The sequence below is a fragment of the Acipenser ruthenus genome, chromosome 40 (genome assembly GCF_902713425.1).
Source record: "Acipenser ruthenus chromosome 40, fAciRut3.2 maternal haplotype, whole genome shotgun sequence".
NCBI lineage: Eukaryota > Metazoa > Chordata > Actinopteri > Acipenseriformes > Acipenseridae > Acipenser > Acipenser ruthenus.
This window is the reverse complement of record NC_081228.1, coordinates 8275997-8290996: the sequence shown is the minus strand read 5'-3', so window position 1 is coordinate 8290996 and position 15000 is coordinate 8275997. Positions and strand designations below refer to the sequence as shown.

The 15000-nt window shown below is 47.5% G+C and overlaps 1 protein-coding gene and 38 non-coding genes across 39 annotated transcripts in view; 27 read left to right on the top strand and 12 right to left on the bottom strand.

Annotated features, from left to right (window-relative positions):
• The window catches only part of LOC131708099 (uncharacterized), a 174376-nt gene that overhangs the window by 62101 nt on the left and 97275 nt on the right, over positions 1–15000 (top strand). The window lies entirely within an intron of this gene.
• trnas-gcu (transfer RNA serine (anticodon GCU)) lies at positions 319–400 on the top strand. The gene has a single exon. It is a non-coding gene; the product is annotated as a tRNA-Ser (tRNA).
• On the bottom strand, positions 640–713 carry trnat-agu (transfer RNA threonine (anticodon AGU)). Its single transcript has one exon. It is a non-coding gene; the product is annotated as a tRNA-Thr (tRNA).
• Positions 906–1000, top strand: trnai-uau (transfer RNA isoleucine (anticodon UAU)). Its single transcript has 2 exons — positions 906–943; positions 965–1000. It is a non-coding gene; the product is annotated as a tRNA-Ile (tRNA).
• Positions 1443–1524, top strand: trnas-gcu (transfer RNA serine (anticodon GCU)). The gene has a single exon. It is a non-coding gene; the product is annotated as a tRNA-Ser (tRNA).
• trnat-agu (transfer RNA threonine (anticodon AGU)) lies at positions 1764–1837 on the bottom strand. The gene has a single exon. It is a non-coding gene; the product is annotated as a tRNA-Thr (tRNA).
• On the top strand, positions 2030–2124 carry trnai-uau (transfer RNA isoleucine (anticodon UAU)). The gene is made up of 2 exons: positions 2030–2067; positions 2089–2124. It is a non-coding gene; the product is annotated as a tRNA-Ile (tRNA).
• On the top strand, positions 2567–2648 carry trnas-gcu (transfer RNA serine (anticodon GCU)). The gene has a single exon. It is a non-coding gene; the product is annotated as a tRNA-Ser (tRNA).
• On the bottom strand, positions 2888–2961 carry trnat-agu (transfer RNA threonine (anticodon AGU)). Its single transcript has one exon. It is a non-coding gene; the product is annotated as a tRNA-Thr (tRNA).
• trnai-uau (transfer RNA isoleucine (anticodon UAU)) lies at positions 3154–3248 on the top strand. Its single transcript has 2 exons — positions 3154–3191; positions 3213–3248. It is a non-coding gene; the product is annotated as a tRNA-Ile (tRNA).
• trnas-gcu (transfer RNA serine (anticodon GCU)) lies at positions 3691–3772 on the top strand. Its single transcript has one exon. It is a non-coding gene; the product is annotated as a tRNA-Ser (tRNA).
• trnat-agu (transfer RNA threonine (anticodon AGU)) lies at positions 4013–4086 on the bottom strand. Its single transcript has one exon. It is a non-coding gene; the product is annotated as a tRNA-Thr (tRNA).
• trnai-uau (transfer RNA isoleucine (anticodon UAU)) lies at positions 4279–4373 on the top strand. The gene is made up of 2 exons: positions 4279–4316; positions 4338–4373. It is a non-coding gene; the product is annotated as a tRNA-Ile (tRNA).
• trnas-gcu (transfer RNA serine (anticodon GCU)) lies at positions 4815–4895 on the top strand. Its single transcript has one exon. It is a non-coding gene; the product is annotated as a tRNA-Ser (tRNA).
• Positions 5398–5493, top strand: trnai-uau (transfer RNA isoleucine (anticodon UAU)). Its single transcript has 2 exons — positions 5398–5436; positions 5458–5493. It is a non-coding gene; the product is annotated as a tRNA-Ile (tRNA).
• On the top strand, positions 5933–6014 carry trnas-gcu (transfer RNA serine (anticodon GCU)). The gene has a single exon. It is a non-coding gene; the product is annotated as a tRNA-Ser (tRNA).
• trnat-agu (transfer RNA threonine (anticodon AGU)) lies at positions 6254–6327 on the bottom strand. The gene has a single exon. It is a non-coding gene; the product is annotated as a tRNA-Thr (tRNA).
• Positions 6520–6614, top strand: trnai-uau (transfer RNA isoleucine (anticodon UAU)). Its single transcript has 2 exons — positions 6520–6557; positions 6579–6614. It is a non-coding gene; the product is annotated as a tRNA-Ile (tRNA).
• trnas-gcu (transfer RNA serine (anticodon GCU)) lies at positions 7057–7138 on the top strand. Its single transcript has one exon. It is a non-coding gene; the product is annotated as a tRNA-Ser (tRNA).
• trnat-agu (transfer RNA threonine (anticodon AGU)) lies at positions 7377–7450 on the bottom strand. The gene has a single exon. It is a non-coding gene; the product is annotated as a tRNA-Thr (tRNA).
• Positions 7643–7737, top strand: trnai-uau (transfer RNA isoleucine (anticodon UAU)). Its single transcript has 2 exons — positions 7643–7680; positions 7702–7737. It is a non-coding gene; the product is annotated as a tRNA-Ile (tRNA).
• trnas-gcu (transfer RNA serine (anticodon GCU)) lies at positions 8183–8264 on the top strand. The gene has a single exon. It is a non-coding gene; the product is annotated as a tRNA-Ser (tRNA).
• trnat-agu (transfer RNA threonine (anticodon AGU)) lies at positions 8504–8577 on the bottom strand. The gene has a single exon. It is a non-coding gene; the product is annotated as a tRNA-Thr (tRNA).
• trnai-uau (transfer RNA isoleucine (anticodon UAU)) lies at positions 8770–8864 on the top strand. The gene is made up of 2 exons: positions 8770–8807; positions 8829–8864. It is a non-coding gene; the product is annotated as a tRNA-Ile (tRNA).
• trnas-gcu (transfer RNA serine (anticodon GCU)) lies at positions 9311–9392 on the top strand. The gene has a single exon. It is a non-coding gene; the product is annotated as a tRNA-Ser (tRNA).
• trnat-agu (transfer RNA threonine (anticodon AGU)) lies at positions 9631–9704 on the bottom strand. Its single transcript has one exon. It is a non-coding gene; the product is annotated as a tRNA-Thr (tRNA).
• Positions 9897–9991, top strand: trnai-uau (transfer RNA isoleucine (anticodon UAU)). Its single transcript has 2 exons — positions 9897–9934; positions 9956–9991. It is a non-coding gene; the product is annotated as a tRNA-Ile (tRNA).
• trnas-gcu (transfer RNA serine (anticodon GCU)) lies at positions 10436–10517 on the top strand. Its single transcript has one exon. It is a non-coding gene; the product is annotated as a tRNA-Ser (tRNA).
• trnat-agu (transfer RNA threonine (anticodon AGU)) lies at positions 10756–10829 on the bottom strand. The gene has a single exon. It is a non-coding gene; the product is annotated as a tRNA-Thr (tRNA).
• Positions 11021–11115, top strand: trnai-uau (transfer RNA isoleucine (anticodon UAU)). The gene is made up of 2 exons: positions 11021–11058; positions 11080–11115. It is a non-coding gene; the product is annotated as a tRNA-Ile (tRNA).
• Positions 11560–11641, top strand: trnas-gcu (transfer RNA serine (anticodon GCU)). The gene has a single exon. It is a non-coding gene; the product is annotated as a tRNA-Ser (tRNA).
• On the bottom strand, positions 11881–11954 carry trnat-agu (transfer RNA threonine (anticodon AGU)). The gene has a single exon. It is a non-coding gene; the product is annotated as a tRNA-Thr (tRNA).
• Positions 12147–12241, top strand: trnai-uau (transfer RNA isoleucine (anticodon UAU)). The gene is made up of 2 exons: positions 12147–12184; positions 12206–12241. It is a non-coding gene; the product is annotated as a tRNA-Ile (tRNA).
• On the top strand, positions 12684–12765 carry trnas-gcu (transfer RNA serine (anticodon GCU)). The gene has a single exon. It is a non-coding gene; the product is annotated as a tRNA-Ser (tRNA).
• On the bottom strand, positions 13005–13078 carry trnat-agu (transfer RNA threonine (anticodon AGU)). Its single transcript has one exon. It is a non-coding gene; the product is annotated as a tRNA-Thr (tRNA).
• Positions 13271–13365, top strand: trnai-uau (transfer RNA isoleucine (anticodon UAU)). The gene is made up of 2 exons: positions 13271–13308; positions 13330–13365. It is a non-coding gene; the product is annotated as a tRNA-Ile (tRNA).
• On the top strand, positions 13808–13889 carry trnas-gcu (transfer RNA serine (anticodon GCU)). Its single transcript has one exon. It is a non-coding gene; the product is annotated as a tRNA-Ser (tRNA).
• On the bottom strand, positions 14129–14202 carry trnat-agu (transfer RNA threonine (anticodon AGU)). Its single transcript has one exon. It is a non-coding gene; the product is annotated as a tRNA-Thr (tRNA).
• trnai-uau (transfer RNA isoleucine (anticodon UAU)) lies at positions 14395–14489 on the top strand. The gene is made up of 2 exons: positions 14395–14432; positions 14454–14489. It is a non-coding gene; the product is annotated as a tRNA-Ile (tRNA).

The window sequence follows — 15000 nt, the reverse complement described above, 5'->3', positions numbered from 1 at the left end:
TGTATATATTTACAAGTCAAAAGACAGATAGATTGAATGAATGAATGAATGAATGAATGAATATTTGAAAAAGCCTGAAAGGAGGTGTAAGACTTTGCTTCTGATCACAAAATATGATTTTAGTGAAGGGGGAAGAAAAAGGGCTTGGAGATGCCAGGGATTGAGCCCGGGGCCTCATACATGCAAAGCATGAGCTCTACCACGGACAGCTGCCCACCAGTTTGATGCAATTGATCCCTTTTATTTCTGAGACAACTGCTCACGTTCCAGGGTTTCATCCTGAAATGTAGCTCTTCTTTGACAGCACGCAGCACGGCAGATGAGGTGGCCGAGTGGTTAAGGCGATGGACTGCTAATCCATTGTGCTCTGCACGCGTGGGTTCGAATCCCATCCTCGTCGGCTTTTGGCACTTTTTCCTCCGTGGCCTCGGCTCTCCTTCCCTGTGCAGCTTTGACCTGCGTTTAGCTCTGTGGCACTACAGATAGCGCGTTGGACCGTGCTGAGCTGTGCTGCGTGGCGTGACTAAAAGGTTGTGGCTGAGTTCCAGCAGTCTCGCAAGATTTTCTCCTTCGTTTACACTTTAAAATTCAAATCATTTTCTTTTGTGGTTGTTTTTAATAAACAAATTGAGAACATGGAGGTGCTGCTGGGATTCGAACCCAGGATCTCCTGTTTACTAGACAGGCACTTTAACCAACTAAGCCACAGCACCCTGGCCCTGCCTGCAGCTTGCTGAAGTGAAGGGCTTTGTTGCACAGTCCCAAGATCTGCCGGCCATGTAGAGGGATTTCCTAAGTGTGTCAGCCGGCTCCTGGCTTGCTGAAGTGAAGGGCTTTGTTGCAGTCCCAAGATCTGCCTTCCATTTGGAGGGATTTCCTAAGTTTGTCAGCCGGCTCCTGCTGACGCTCCAGTGGCGCAATCGGTTAGCGCGCGGTACTTATATAGCAGTATGTCTGCAGAGCAATGCCGAGGTTGTGAGTTCGAGGCTCACCTGGAGCACTTCCCTTTTCTCGGTCAGTTTATTCCAGTAGGTTTTGCTTCAACGATAATGTTCATCAAGTGTGAGATTTGGTAGAAAATAGGAATAAAATAATATCCGCACACGCAGACATACCTATATTTATGTATATATTTACAAGTCAAAAGACAGATAGATTGAATGAATGAATGAATGAATGAATGAATATTTGAAAAAGCCTGAAAGGAGGTGTAAGAGTTTGCTTCTGATCACAAAATATGATTTTAGTGAAGGGGGAAGAAAAAGGGCTTGGAGATGCCAGGGATTGAGCCCGGGGCCTCATACATGCAAAGCATGAGCTCTACCACGGACAGCTGCCCACCAGTTTGATGCAATTGATCCCTTTCATTTCTGAGACAACTGCTCACGTTCCAGGGTTTCATCCTGAAATGTAGCTCTTCTTTGACAGCACGCAGCACGGCAGATGAGGTGGCCGAGTGGTTAAGGCGATGGACTGCTAATCCATTGTGCTCTGCACGCGTGGGTTCGAATCCCATCCTCGTCGGCTTTTGGCACTTTTTCCTCCGTGGCCTCGGCTCTCCTTCCCTGTGCAGCTTTGACCTGCGTTTAGCTCTGTGGCACTACAGATAGCGCGTTGGACCGTGCTGAGCTGTGCTGCGTGGCGTGACTAAAAGGTTGTGGCTGAGTTCCAGCAGTCTCGCAAGATTTTCTCCTTCGTTTACACTTTAAAATTCAAATCATTTTCTTTTGTGGTTGTTTTTAATAAACAAATTGAGAACATGGAGGTGCTGCTGGGATTCGAACCCAGGATCTCCTGTTTACTAGACAGGCACTTTAACCAACTAAGCCACAGCACCCTGGCCCTGCCTGCAGCTTGCTGAAGTGAAGGGCTTTGTTGCACAGTCCCAAGATCTGCCGGCCATGTAGAGGGATTTCCTAAGTGTGTCAGCCGGCTCCTGGCTTGCTGAAGTGAAGGGCTTTGTTGCAGTCCCAAGATCTGCCTTCCATTTGGAGGGATTTCCTAAGTTTGTCAGCCGGCTCCTGCTGACGCTCCAGTGGCGCAATCGGTTAGCGCGCGGTACTTATATAGCAGTATGTCTGCAGAGCAATGCCGAGGTTGTGAGTTCGAGGCTCACCTGGAGCACTTCCCTTTTCTCGGTCAGTTTATTCCAGTAGGTTTTGCTTCAACGATAATGTTCATCAAGTGTGAGATTTGGTAGAAAATAGGAATAAAATAATATCCGCACACGCAGACATACCTATATTTATGTATATATTTACAAGTCAAAAGACAGATAGATTGAATGAATGAATGAATGAATGAATGAATATTTGAAAAAGCCTGAAAGGAGGTGTAAGACTTTGCTTCTGATCACAAAATATGATTTTAGTGAAGGGGGAAGAAAAAGGGCTTGGAGATGCCAGGGATTGAGCCCGGGGCCTCATACATGCAAAGCATGAGCTCTACCACGGACAGCTGCCCACCAGTTTGATGCAATTGATCCCTTTTATTTCTGAGACAACTGCTCACGTTCCAGGGTTTCATCCTGAAATGTAGCTCTTCTTTGACAGCACGCAGCACGGCAGATGAGGTGGCCGAGTGGTTAAGGCGATGGACTGCTAATCCATTGTGCTCTGCACGCGTGGGTTCGAATCCCATCCTCGTCGGCTTTTGGCACTTTTTCCTCCGTGGCCTCGGCTCTCCTTCCCTGTGCAGCTTTGACCTGCGTTTAGCTCTGTGGCACTACAGATAGCGCGTTGGACCGTGCTGAGCTGTGCTGCGTGGCGTGACTAAAAGGTTGTGGCTGAGTTCCAGCAGTCTCGCAAGATTTTCTCCTTCGTTTACACTTTAAAATTCAAATCATTTTCTTTTGTGGTTGTTTTTAATAAACAAATTGAGAACATGGAGGTGCTGCTGGGATTCGAACCCAGGATCTCCTGTTTACTAGACAGGCACTTTAACCAACTAAGCCACAGCACCCTGGCCCTGCCTGCAGCTTGCTGAAGTGAAGGGCTTTGTTGCACAGTCCCAAGATCTGCCGGCCATGTAGAGGGATTTCCTAAGTGTGTCAGCCGGCTCCTGGCTTGCTGAAGTGAAGGGCTTTGTTGCAGTCCCAAGATCTGCCTTCCATTTGGAGGGATTTCCTAAGTTTGTCAGCCGGCTCCTGCTGACGCTCCAGTGGCGCAATCGGTTAGCGCGCGGTACTTATATAGCAGTATGTCTGCAGAGCAATGCCGAGGTTGTGAGTTCGAGGCTCACCTGGAGCACTTCCCTTTTCTCGGTCAGTTTATTCCAGTAGGTTTTGCTTCAACGATAATGTTCATCAAGTGTGAGATTTGGTAGAAAATAGGAATAAAATAATATCCGCACACGCAGACATACCTATATTTATGTATATATTTACAAGTCAAAAGACAGATAGATTGAATGAATGAATGAATGAATGAATGAATATTTGAAAAAGCCTGAAAGGAGGTGTAAGAGTTTGCTTCTGATCACAAAATATGATTTTAGTGAAGGGGGAAGAAAAAGGGCTTGGAGATGCCAGGGATTGAGCCCGGGGCCTCATACATGCAAAGCATGAGCTCTACCACGGACAGCTGCCCACCAGTTTGATGCAATTGATCCCTTTCATTTCTGAGACAACTGCTCACGTTCCAGGGTTTCATCCTGAAATGTAGCTCTTCTTTGACAGCACGCAGCACGGCAGATGAGGTGGCCGAGTGGTTAAGGCGATGGACTGCTAATCCATTGTGCTCTGCACGCGTGGGTTCGAATCCCATCCTCGTCGGCTTTTGGCACTTTTTCCTCCGTGGCCTCGGCTCTCCTTCCCTGTGCAGCTTTGACCTGCGTTTAGCTCTGTGGCACTACAGATAGCGCGTTGGACCGTGCTGAGCTGTGCTGCGTGGCGTGACTAAAAGGTTTGTGGCTGAGTTCCAGCAGTCTCGCAAGATTTTCTCCTTCGTTTACACTTTAAAATTCAAATCATTTTCTTTTGTGGTTGTTTTTAATAAACAAATTGAGAACATGGAGGTGCTGCTGGGATTCGAACCCAGGATCTCCTGTTTACTAGACAGGCACTTTAACCAACTAAGCCACAGCACCCTGGCCCTGCCTGCAGCTTGCTGAAGTGAAGGGCTTTGTTGCACAGTCCCAAGATCTGCCGGCCATGTAGAGGGATTTCCTAAGTGTGTCAGCCGGCTCCTGGCTTGCTGAAGTGAAGGGCTTTGTTGCAGTCCCAAGATCTGCCTTCCATTTGGAGGGATTTCCTAAGTTTGTCAGCCGGCTCCTGCTGACGCTCCAGTGGCGCAATCGGTTAGCGCGCGGTACTTATATAGCAGTATGTCTGCAGAGCAATGCCGAGGTTGTGAGTTCGAGGCTCACCTGGAGCACTTCCTTTTCTCGGTCAGTTTATTCCAGTAGGTTTTGCTTCAACGATAATGTTCATCAAGTGTGAGATTTGGTAGAAAATAGGAATAAAATAATATCCGCACACGCAGACATACCTATATTTATGTATATATTTACAAGTCAAAAGACAGATAGATTGAATGAATGAATGAATGAATGAATGAATATTTGAAAAAGCCTGAAAGGAGGTGTAAGAGTTTGCTTCTGATCACAAAATATGATTTTAGTGAAGGGGGAAGAAAAAGGGCTTGGAGATGCCAGGGATTGAGCCCGGGGCCTCATACATGCAAAGCATGAGCTCTACCACGGACAGCTGCCCACCAGTTTGATGCAATTGATCCCTTTCATTTCTGAGACAACTGCTCACGTTCCAGGGTTTCATCCTGAAATGTAGCTCTTCTTTGACAGCACGCAGCACGGCAGATGAGGTGGCCGAGTGTTAAGGCGATGGACTGCTAATCCATTGTGCTCTGCACGCGTGGGTTCGAATCCCATCCTCGTCGGCTTTTGGCACTTTTTCCTCCGTGGCCTCGGCTCTCCTTCCCTGTGCAGCTTTGACCTGCGTTTAGCTCTGTGGCACTACAGATAGCGCGTTGGACCGTGCTGAGCTGTGCTGCGTGGCGTGACTAAAAGGTTGTGGCTGAGTTCCAGCAGTCTCGCAAGATTTTCTCCTTCGTTTACACTTTAAAATTCAAATCATTTTCTTTGTGGTTGTTTTTAATAAACAAATTGAGAACATGGAGGTGCTGCTGGGATTCGAACCCAGGATCTCCTGTTACTAGACAGGCACTTTAACCAACTAAGCCACAGCACCTGGCCCTGCCTGCAGCTTGCTGAAGTGAAGGGCTTTGTTGCACAGTCCCAAGATCTGCCGGCCATGTAGAGGGATTTCCTAAGTGTGTCAGCCGGCTCCTGGCTTGCTGAAGTGAAGGGCTTTGTTGCAGTCCCAAGATCTGCCTTCCATTTGGAGGGATTTCCTAAGTTTGTCAGCCGGCTCCTGCTGACGCTCCAGTGGCGCAATCGGTTAGCGCGCGGGTACTTATATAGCAGTATGTCTGCAGAGCAATGCCGAGGTTGTGAGTTCGAGGCTCACCTGGAGCACTTCCCTTTTCTCGGTCAGTTTATTCCAGTAGGTTTTGCTTCAACGATAATGTTCATCAAGTGTGAGATTTGGTAGAAAATAGGAATAAAATAATATCCGCACACGCAGACATACCTATATTTATGTATATATTACAAGTCAAAAGACAGATAGATGAATGAATGAATGAATGAATGAATGAATATTTGAAAAAGCCTGAAAGGAGGTGTAAGAGTTTGCTTCTGATCACAAAATATGATTTTAGTGAAGGGGGAAGAAAAAGGGCTTGGAGATGCCAGGGATTGAGCCCGGGGCCTCATACATGCAAAGCATGAGCTCTACCACGGACAGCTGCCCACCAGTTTGATGCAATTGATCCTTTTATTTCTGAGACAACTGCTCACGTTCCAGGGTTTCATCCTGAAATGTAGCTCTTCTTTGACAGCACGCAGCACGGCAGATGAGGTGGCCGAGTGGTTAAGGCGATGGACTGCTAATCCATTGTGCTCTGCACGCGTGGGTTCGAATCCCATCCTCGTCGGCTTTTGGCACTTTTTCCTCCGTGGCCTCGGCTCTCCTTCCCTGTGCAGCTTTGACCTGCGTTTAGCTCTGTGGCACTACAGATAGCGCGTTGGACCGTGCTGAGCTGTGCTGCGTGGCGTGACTAAAAGGTTGTGGCTGAGTTCCAGCAGTCTCGCAAGATTTTCTCCTTCGTTTACACTTTAAAATTCAAATCATTTTCTTTTGTGGTTGTTTTTAATAAACAAATTGAGAACATGGAGGTGCTGCTGGGATTCGAACCCAGGATCTCCTGTTTACTAGACAGGCACTTTAACCAACTAAGCCACAGCACCCTGGCCCTGCCTGCAGCTTGCTGAAGTGAAGGGCTTTGTTGCACAGTCCCAAGATCTGCCGGCCATGTAGAGGGATTTCCTAAGTGTGTCAGCCGGCTCCTGGCTTGCTGAAGTGAAGGGCTTTGTTGCAGTCCCAAGATCTGCCTTCCATTTGGAGGGATTTCCTAAGTTTGTCAGCCGGCTCCTGCTGACGCTCCAGTGGCGCAATCGGTTAGCGCGCGGTACTTATATAGCAGTATGTCTGCAGAGCAATGCCGAGGTTGTGAGTTCGAGGCTCACCTGGAGCACTTCCCTTTTCTCGGTCAGTTTATTCCAGTAGGTTTTGCTTCAACGATAATGTTCATCAAGTGTGAGATTTGGTAGAAAATAGGAATAAAATAATATCCGCACACGCAGACATACCTATATTTATGTATATATTTACAAGTCAAAAGACAGATAGATTGAATGAATGAATGAATGAATGAATGAATATTTGAAAAAGCCTGAAAGGAGGTGTAAGACTTTGCTTCTGATCACAAAATATGATTTTAGTGAAGGGGGAAGAAAAAGGGCTTGGAGATGCCAGGGATTGAGCCCGGGGCCTCATACATGCAAAGCATGAGCTCTACCACGGACAGCTGCCCACCAGTTTGATGCAATTGATCCCTTTTATTTCTGAGACAACTGCTCACGTTCCAGGGTTTCATCCTGAAATGTAGCTCTTCTTTGACAGCACGCAGCACGGCAGATGAGGTGGCCGAGTGGTTAAGGCGATGGACTGCTAATCCATTGTGCTCTGCACGCGTGGGTTCGAATCCCATCCTCGTCGGCTTTTGGCACTTTTTCCTCCGTGGCCTCGGCTCTCCTTCCCTGTGCAGCTTTGACCTGCGTTAGCTCTGTGGCACTACAGATAGCGCGTTGGACCGTGCTGAGCTGTGCTGCGTGGCGTGACTAAAAGGTTGTGGCTGAGTTCCAGCAGTCTCGCAAGATTTTCTCCTTCGTTTACACTTTAAAATTCAAATCATTTTCTTTTGTGGTTGTTTTTAATAAACAAATTGAGAACATGGAGGTGCTGCTGGGATTCGAACCCAGGATCTCCTGTTTACTAGACAGGCACTTTAACCAACTAAGCCACAGCACCCTGGCCCTGCCTGCAGCTTGCTGAAGTGAAGGGCTTTGTTGCACAGTCCCAAGATCTGCCGGCCATGTAGAGGGATTTCCTAAGTGTGTCAGCCGGCTCCTGGCTTGCTGAAGTGAAGGGCTTTGTTGCAGTCCCAAGATCTGCCTTCCATTTGGAGGGATTTCCTAAGTTTGTCAGCCGGCTCCTGCTGACGCTCCAGTGGCGCAATCGGTTAGCGCGCGGTACTTATATAGCAGTATGTCTGCAGAGCAATGCCGAGGTTGTGAGTTCGAGGCTCACCTGGAGCACTTCCCTTTTCTCGGTCAGTTTATTCCAGTAGGTTTTGCTTCAACGATAATGTTCATCAAGTGTGAGATTTGGTAGAAAAATAGGAATAAAAATAATATCCGCACACGCAGACATACCTATATTTATGTATATATTTACAAGTCAAAAGACAGATAGATTGAATGAATGAATGAATGAATGAATGAATATTTGAAAAAGCCTGAAAGGAGGTGTAAGAGTTTGCTTCTGATCACAAAATATGATTTTAGTGAAGGGGGAAGAAAAAGGGCTTGGAGATGCCAGGGATTGAGCCCGGGGCCTCATACATGCAAAGCATGAGCTCTACCACGGACAGCTGCCCACCAGTTTTGATGCAATTGATCCCTTTCATTTCTGAGACAACTGCTCACGTTCCAGGGTTTCATCCTGAAATGTAGCTCTTCTTTGACAGCACGCAGCACGGCAGATGAGGTGGCCGAGTGGTTAAGGCGATGGACTGCTAATCCATTGTGCTCTGCACGCGTGGGTTCGAATCCCATCCTCGTCGGCTTTTGGCACTTTTTCCTCCGTGGCCTCGGCTCTCCTTCCCTGTGCAGCTTTGACCTGCGTTTAGCTCTGTGGCACTACAGATAGCGCGTTGGACCGTGCTGAGCTGTGCTGCGTGGCGTGACTAAAAGGTTGTGGCTGAGTTCCAGCAGTCTCGCAAGATTTTCTCCTTCGTTTACACTTTAAAATTCAAATCATTTTCTTTTGTGGTTGTTTTTAATAAACAAATTGAGAACATGGAGGTGCTGCTGGGATTCGAACCCAGGATCTCCTGTTTACTAGACAGGCACTTTAACCAACTAAGCCACAGCACCCTGGCCCTGCCTGCAGCTTGCTGAAGTGAAGGGCTTTGTTGCACAGTCCCAAGATCTGCCGGCCATGTAGAGGGATTTCCTAAGTGTGTCAGCCGGCTCCTGGCTTGCTGAAGTGAAGGGCTTTGTTGCAGTCCCAAGATCTGCCTTCCATTTGGAGGGATTTCCTAAGTTTGTCAGCCGGCTCCTGCTGACGCTCCAGTGGCGCAATCGGTTAGCGCGCGGTACTTATATAGCAGTATGTCTGCAGAGCAATGCCGAGGTTGTGAGTTCGAGGCTCACCTGGAGCACTTCCCTTTTCTCGGTCAGTTTATTCCAGTAGGTTTTGCTTCAACGATAATGTTCATCAAGTGTGAGATTTGGTAGAAAATAGGAATAAAATAATATCCGCACACGCAGACATACCTATATTTATGTATATATTTACAAGTCAAAAGGACAGATAGATTGAATGAATGAATGAATGAATGAATGAATGAATATTTGAAAAAGCCTGAAAGGAGGTGTAAGAGTTTGCTTCTGATCACAAAATATGATTTTAGTGAAGGGGGAAGAAAAAGGGCTTGGAGATGCCAGGGATTGAGCCCGGGGCCTCATACATGCAAAGCATGAGCTCTACCACGGACAGCTGCCCACCAGTTTGATGCAATTGATCCCTTTCATTTCTGAGCAACTGCTCACGTTCCAGGGTTTCATCCTGAAATGTAGCTCTTCTTTGACAGCACGCAGCACGGCAGATGAGGTGGCCGAGTGGTTAAGGCGATGGACTGCTAATCCATTGTGCTCTGCACGCGTGGGTTCGAATCCCATCCTCGTCGGCTTTTGGCACTTTTTCCTCCGTGGCCTCGGCTCTCCTTCCCTGTGCAGCTTTGACCTGCGTTTAGCTCTGTGGCACTACAGATAGCGCGTTGGACCGTGCTGAGCTGTGCTGCGTGGCGTGACTAAAAGGTTGTGGCTGAGTTCCAGCAGTCTCGCAAGATTTTCTCCTTCGTTTACACTTTAAAATTCAAATCATTTCTTTTGTGGTTGTTTTTAATAAACAAATTGAGAACATGGAGGTGCTGCTGGGATTCGAACCCAGGATCTCCTGTTTACTAGACAGGCACTTTAACCAACTAAGCCACAGCACCCTGGCCCTGCCTGCAGCTTGCTGAAGTGAAGGGCTTTGTTGCACAGTCCCAAGATCTGCCGGCCATGTAGAGGGATTTCCTAAGTGTGTCAGCCGGCTCCTGGCTTGCTGAAGTGAAGGGCTTTGTTGCAGTCCCAAGATCTGCCTTCCATTTGGAGGGATTTCCTAAGTTTGTCAGCCGGCTCCTGCTGACGCTCCAGTGGCGCAATCGGTTAGCGCGCGGTACTTATATAGCAGTATGTCTGCAGAGCAATGCCGAGGTTGTGAGTTCGAGGCTCACCTGGAGCACTTCCCTTTTCTCGGTCAGTTTATTCCAGTAGGTTTTGCTTCAACGATAATGTTCATCAAGTGTGAGATTTGGTAGAAAATAGGAATAAAATAATATCCGCACACGCAGACATACCTATATTTATGTATATATTTACAAGTCAAAAGACAGATAGATTGATGAATGAATGAATGAATGAATGAATGAATATTTGAAAAAGCCTGAAAGGAGGTGTAAGAGTTTGCTTCTGATCACAAAATATGATTTTAGTGAAGGGGGAAGAAAAAGGGCTTGGAGATGCCAGGGATTGAGCCCGGGGCCTCATACATGCAAAGCATGAGCTCTACCACGGACAGCTGCCCACCAGTTTGATGCAATTGATCCTTTCATTTCTGAGACAACTGCTCACGTTCCAGGGTTTCATCCTGAAATGTAGCTCTTCTTTGACAGCACGCAGCACGGCAGATGAGGTGGCCGAGTGGTTAAGGCGATGGACTGCTAATCCATTGTGCTCTGCACGCGTGGGTTCGAATCCCATCCTCGTCGGCTTTTGGCACTTTTTCCTCCGTGGCCTCGGCTCTCCTTCCCTGTGCAGCTTTGACCTGCGTTTAGCTCTGTGGCACTACAGATAGCGCGTTGGACCGTGCTGAGCTGTGCTGCGTGGCGTGACTAAAAGGTTGTGGCTGAGTTCCAGCAGTCTCGCAAGATTTTCTCCTTCGTTACACTTTAAAATTCAAATCATTTTCTTTTGTGGTTGTTTTTAATAAACAAATTGAGAACATGGAGGTGCTGCTGGGATTCGAACCCAGGATCTCCTGTTTACTAGACAGGCACTTTAACCAACTAAGCCACAGCACCCTGGCCCTGCCTGCAGCTTGCTGAAGTGAAGGGCTTTGTTGCACAGTCCCAGATCTGCCGGCCATGTAGAGGGATTTCCTAAGTGTGTCAGCCGGCTCCTGGCTTGCTGAAGTGAAGGGCTTTGTTGCAGTCCCAAGATCTGCCTTCCATTTGGAGGGATTTCCTAAGTTTGTCAGCCGGCTCCTGCTGACGCTCCAGTGGCGCAATCGGTTAGCGCGCGGTACTTATATAGCAGTATGTCTGCAGAGCAATGCCGAGGTTGTGAGTTCGAGGCTCACCTGGAGCACTTCCCTTTTCTCGGTCAGTTTATTCCAGTAGGTTTTGCTTCAACGATAATGTTCATCAGTGTGAGATTTGGTAGAAAATAGGAATAAAATAATATCCGCACACGCAGACATACCTATATTTATGTATATATTTACAAGTCAAAAGACAGATAGATTGAATGAATGAATGAATGAATGAATGAATGAATATTTGAAAAAGCCTGAAAGGAGGTGTAAGAGTTTGCTTCTGATCACAAAATATGATTTTAGTGAAGGGGGAAGAAAAAGGGCTTGGAGATGCCAGGGATTGAGCCCGGGGCCTCATACATGCAAAGCATGAGCTCTACCACGGACAGCTGCCCACCAGTTTGATGCAATTGATCCCTTCATTTCTGAGACAACTGCTCACGTTCCAGGGTTTCATCCTGAAATGTAGCTCTTCTTTGACAGCACGCAGCACGGCAGATGAGGTGGCCGAGTGGTTAAGGCGATGGACTGCTAATCCATTGTGCTCTGCACGCGTGGGTTCGAATCCCATCCTCGTCGGCTTTTGGCACTTTTTTCCTCCGTGGCCTCGGCTCTCCTTCCCTGTGCAGCTTTGACCTGCGTTTAGCTCTGTGGCACTACAGATAGCGCGTTGGACCGTGCTGAGCTGTGCTGCGTGGCGTGACTAAAAGGTTGTGGCTGAGTTCCAGCAGTCTCGCAAGATTTTCTCCTTCGTTTACACTTTAAATTCAAATCATTTTCTTTTGTGGTTGTTTTTAATAAACAAATTGAGAACATGGAGGTGCTGCTGGGATTCGAACCCAGGATCTCCTGTTTACTAGACAGGCACTTTAACCAACTAAGCCACAGCACCCTGGCCCTGCCTGCAGCTTGCTGAAGTGAAGGGCTTTGTTGCACAGTCCCAAGATCTGCCGGCCATGTAGAGGGATTTCCTAAGTGTGTCAGCCGGCTCCTGGCTTGCTGAAGTGAAGGGCTTTGTTGCAGTCCCAAGATCTGCCTTCCATTTGGAGGGATTTCCTAAGTTTGTCAGCCGGCTCCTGCTGACGCTCCAGTGGCGCAATCGGTTAGCGCGCGGTACTTATATAGCAGTATGTCTGCAGAGCAATGCCGAGGTTGTGAGTTCGAGGCTCACCTGGAGCACTTCCCTTTTCTCGGTCAGTTTATTCCAGTAGGTTTTGCTTCAACGATAATGTTCATCAAGTGTGAGATTTGGTAGAAAATAGGAATAAAATAATATCCGCACACGCAGACATACCTATATTTATGTATATATTTACAAGTCAAAAGACAGATAGATTGAATGAATGAATGAATGAATGAATGAATATTTGAAAAAGCCTGAAAGGAGGTGTAAGAGTTTGCTTCTGATCACAAAATATGATTTTAGTGAAGGGGGAAGAAAAAGGGCTTGGAGATGCCAGGGATTGAGCCCGGGGCCTCATACATGCAAAGCATGAGCTCTACCACGGACAGCTGCCCACCAGTTTGATGCAATTGATCCCTTTCATTTCTGAGACAACTGCTCACGTTCCAGGGTTTCATCCTGAAATGTAGCTCTTCTTTGACAGCACGCAGCACGGCAGATGAGGTGGCCGAGTGGTTAAGGCGATGGACTGCTAATCCATTGTGCTCTGCACGCGTGGGTTCGAATCCCATCCTCGTCGGCTTTTGGCACTTTTTCCTCCGTGGCCTCGGCTCTCCTTCCCTGTGCAGCTTTGACCTGCGTTTAGCTCTGTGGCACTACAGATAGCGCGTTGGACCGTGCTGAGCTGTGCTGCGTGGCGTGACTAAAAGGTTGTGGCTGAGTTCCAGCAGTCTCGCAAGATTTTCTCCTTCGTTTACACTTTAAAATTCAAATCATTTTCTTTTGTGGTTGTTTTTAATAAACAAATTGAGAACATGGAGGTGCTGCTGGGATTCGAACCCAGGATCTCCTGTTTACTAGACAGGCACTTTAACCAACTAAGCCACAGCACCCTGGCCCTGCCTGCAGCTTGCTGAAGTGAAGGGCTTTGTTGCACAGTCCCAAGATCTGCCGGCCATGTAGAGGGATTTCCTAAGTGTGTCAGCCGGCTCCTGGCTTGCTGAAGTGAAGGGCTTTGTTGCAGTCCCAAGATCTGCCTTCCATTTGGAGGGATTTCCTAAGTTTGTCAGCCGGCTCCTGCTGACGCTCCAGTGGCGCAATCGGTTAGCGCGCGGTACTTATATAGCAGTATGTCTGCAGAGCAATGCCGAGGTTGTGAGTTCGAGGCTCACCTGGAGCACTTCCCTTTTCTCGGTCAGTTTATTCCAGTAGGTTTTGCTTCAACGATAATGTTCATCAAGTGTGAGATTTGGTAGAAAATAGGAATAAAATAATATCCGCACACGCAGACATACCTATATTTATGTATATATTTACAAGTCAAAAGACAGATAGATTGAATGAATGAATGAATGAATGAATGAATATTTGAAAAAGCCTGAAAGGAGGTGTAAGAGTTTGCTTCTGATCACAAAATATGATTTTAGTGAAGGGGGAAGAAAAAGGGCTTGGAGATGCCAGGGATTGAGCCCGGGGCCTCATACATGCAAAGCATGAGCTCTACCACGGACAGCTGCCCACCAGTTTGATGCAATTGATCCCTTTCATTTCTGAGACAACTGCTCACGTTCCAGGGTTTCATCCTGAAATGTAGCTCTTCTTTGACAGCACGCAGCACGGCAGATGAGGTGGCCGAGTGGTTAAGGCGATGGACTGCTAATCCATTGTGCTCTGCACGCGTGGGTTCGAATCCCATCCTCGTCGGCTTTTGGCACTTTTTCCTCCGTGGCCTCGGCTCTCCTTCCCTGTGCAGCTTTGACCTGCGTTTAGCTCTGTGGCACTACAGATAGCGCGTTGGACCGTGCTGAGCTGTGCTGCGTGGCGTGACTAAAAGGTTGTGGCTGAGTTCCAGCAGTCTCGCAAGATTTTCTCCTTCGTTTACACTTTAAAATTCAAATCATTTTCTTTTGTGGTTGTTTTTAATAAACAAATTGAGAACATGGAGGTGCTGCTGGGATTCGAACCCAGGATCTCCTGTTTACTAGACAGGCACTTTAACCAACTAAGCCACAGCACCCTGGCCCTGCCTGCAGCTTGCTGAAGTGAAGGGCTTTGTTGCACAGTCCCAAGATCTGCCGGCCATGTAGAGGGATTTCCTAAGTGTGTCAGCCGGCTCCTGGCTTGCTGAAGTGAAGGGCTTTGTTGCAGTCCCAAGATCTGCCTTCCATTTGGAGGGATTTCCTAAGTTTGTCAGCCGGCTCCTGCTGACGCTCCAGTGGCGCAATCGGTTAGCGCGCGGTACTTATATAGCAGTATGTCTGCAGAGCAATGCCGAGGTTGTGAGTTCGAGGCTCACCTGGAGCACTTCCCTTTTCTCGGTCAGTTTATTCCAGTAGGTTTTGCTTCAACGATAATGTTCATCAAGTGTGAGATTTGGTAGAAAATAGGAATAAAATAATATCCGCACACGCAGACATACCTATATTTATGTATATATTTACAAGTCAAAAGACAGATAGATTGAATGAATGAATGAATGAATGAATGAATGAATGAATATTTGAAAAAGCCTGAAAGGAGGTGTAAGAGTTTGCTTCTGATCACAAAATATGATTTTAGTGAAGGGGGAAGAAAAAGGGCTTGGAGATGCCAGGGATTGAGCCCGGGGCCTCATACATGCAAAGCATGAGCTCTACCACGGACAGCTGCCCACCAGTTTGATGCAATTGATCCCTTTCATTTCTGAGACAACTGCTCACGTTCCAGGGTTTCATCCTGAAATGTAGCTCTTCTTTGACAGCACGCAGCACGGCAGATGAGGTGGCCGAGTGGTTAAGGCGATGGACTGCTAATCCATTGTGCTCTGCACGCGTGG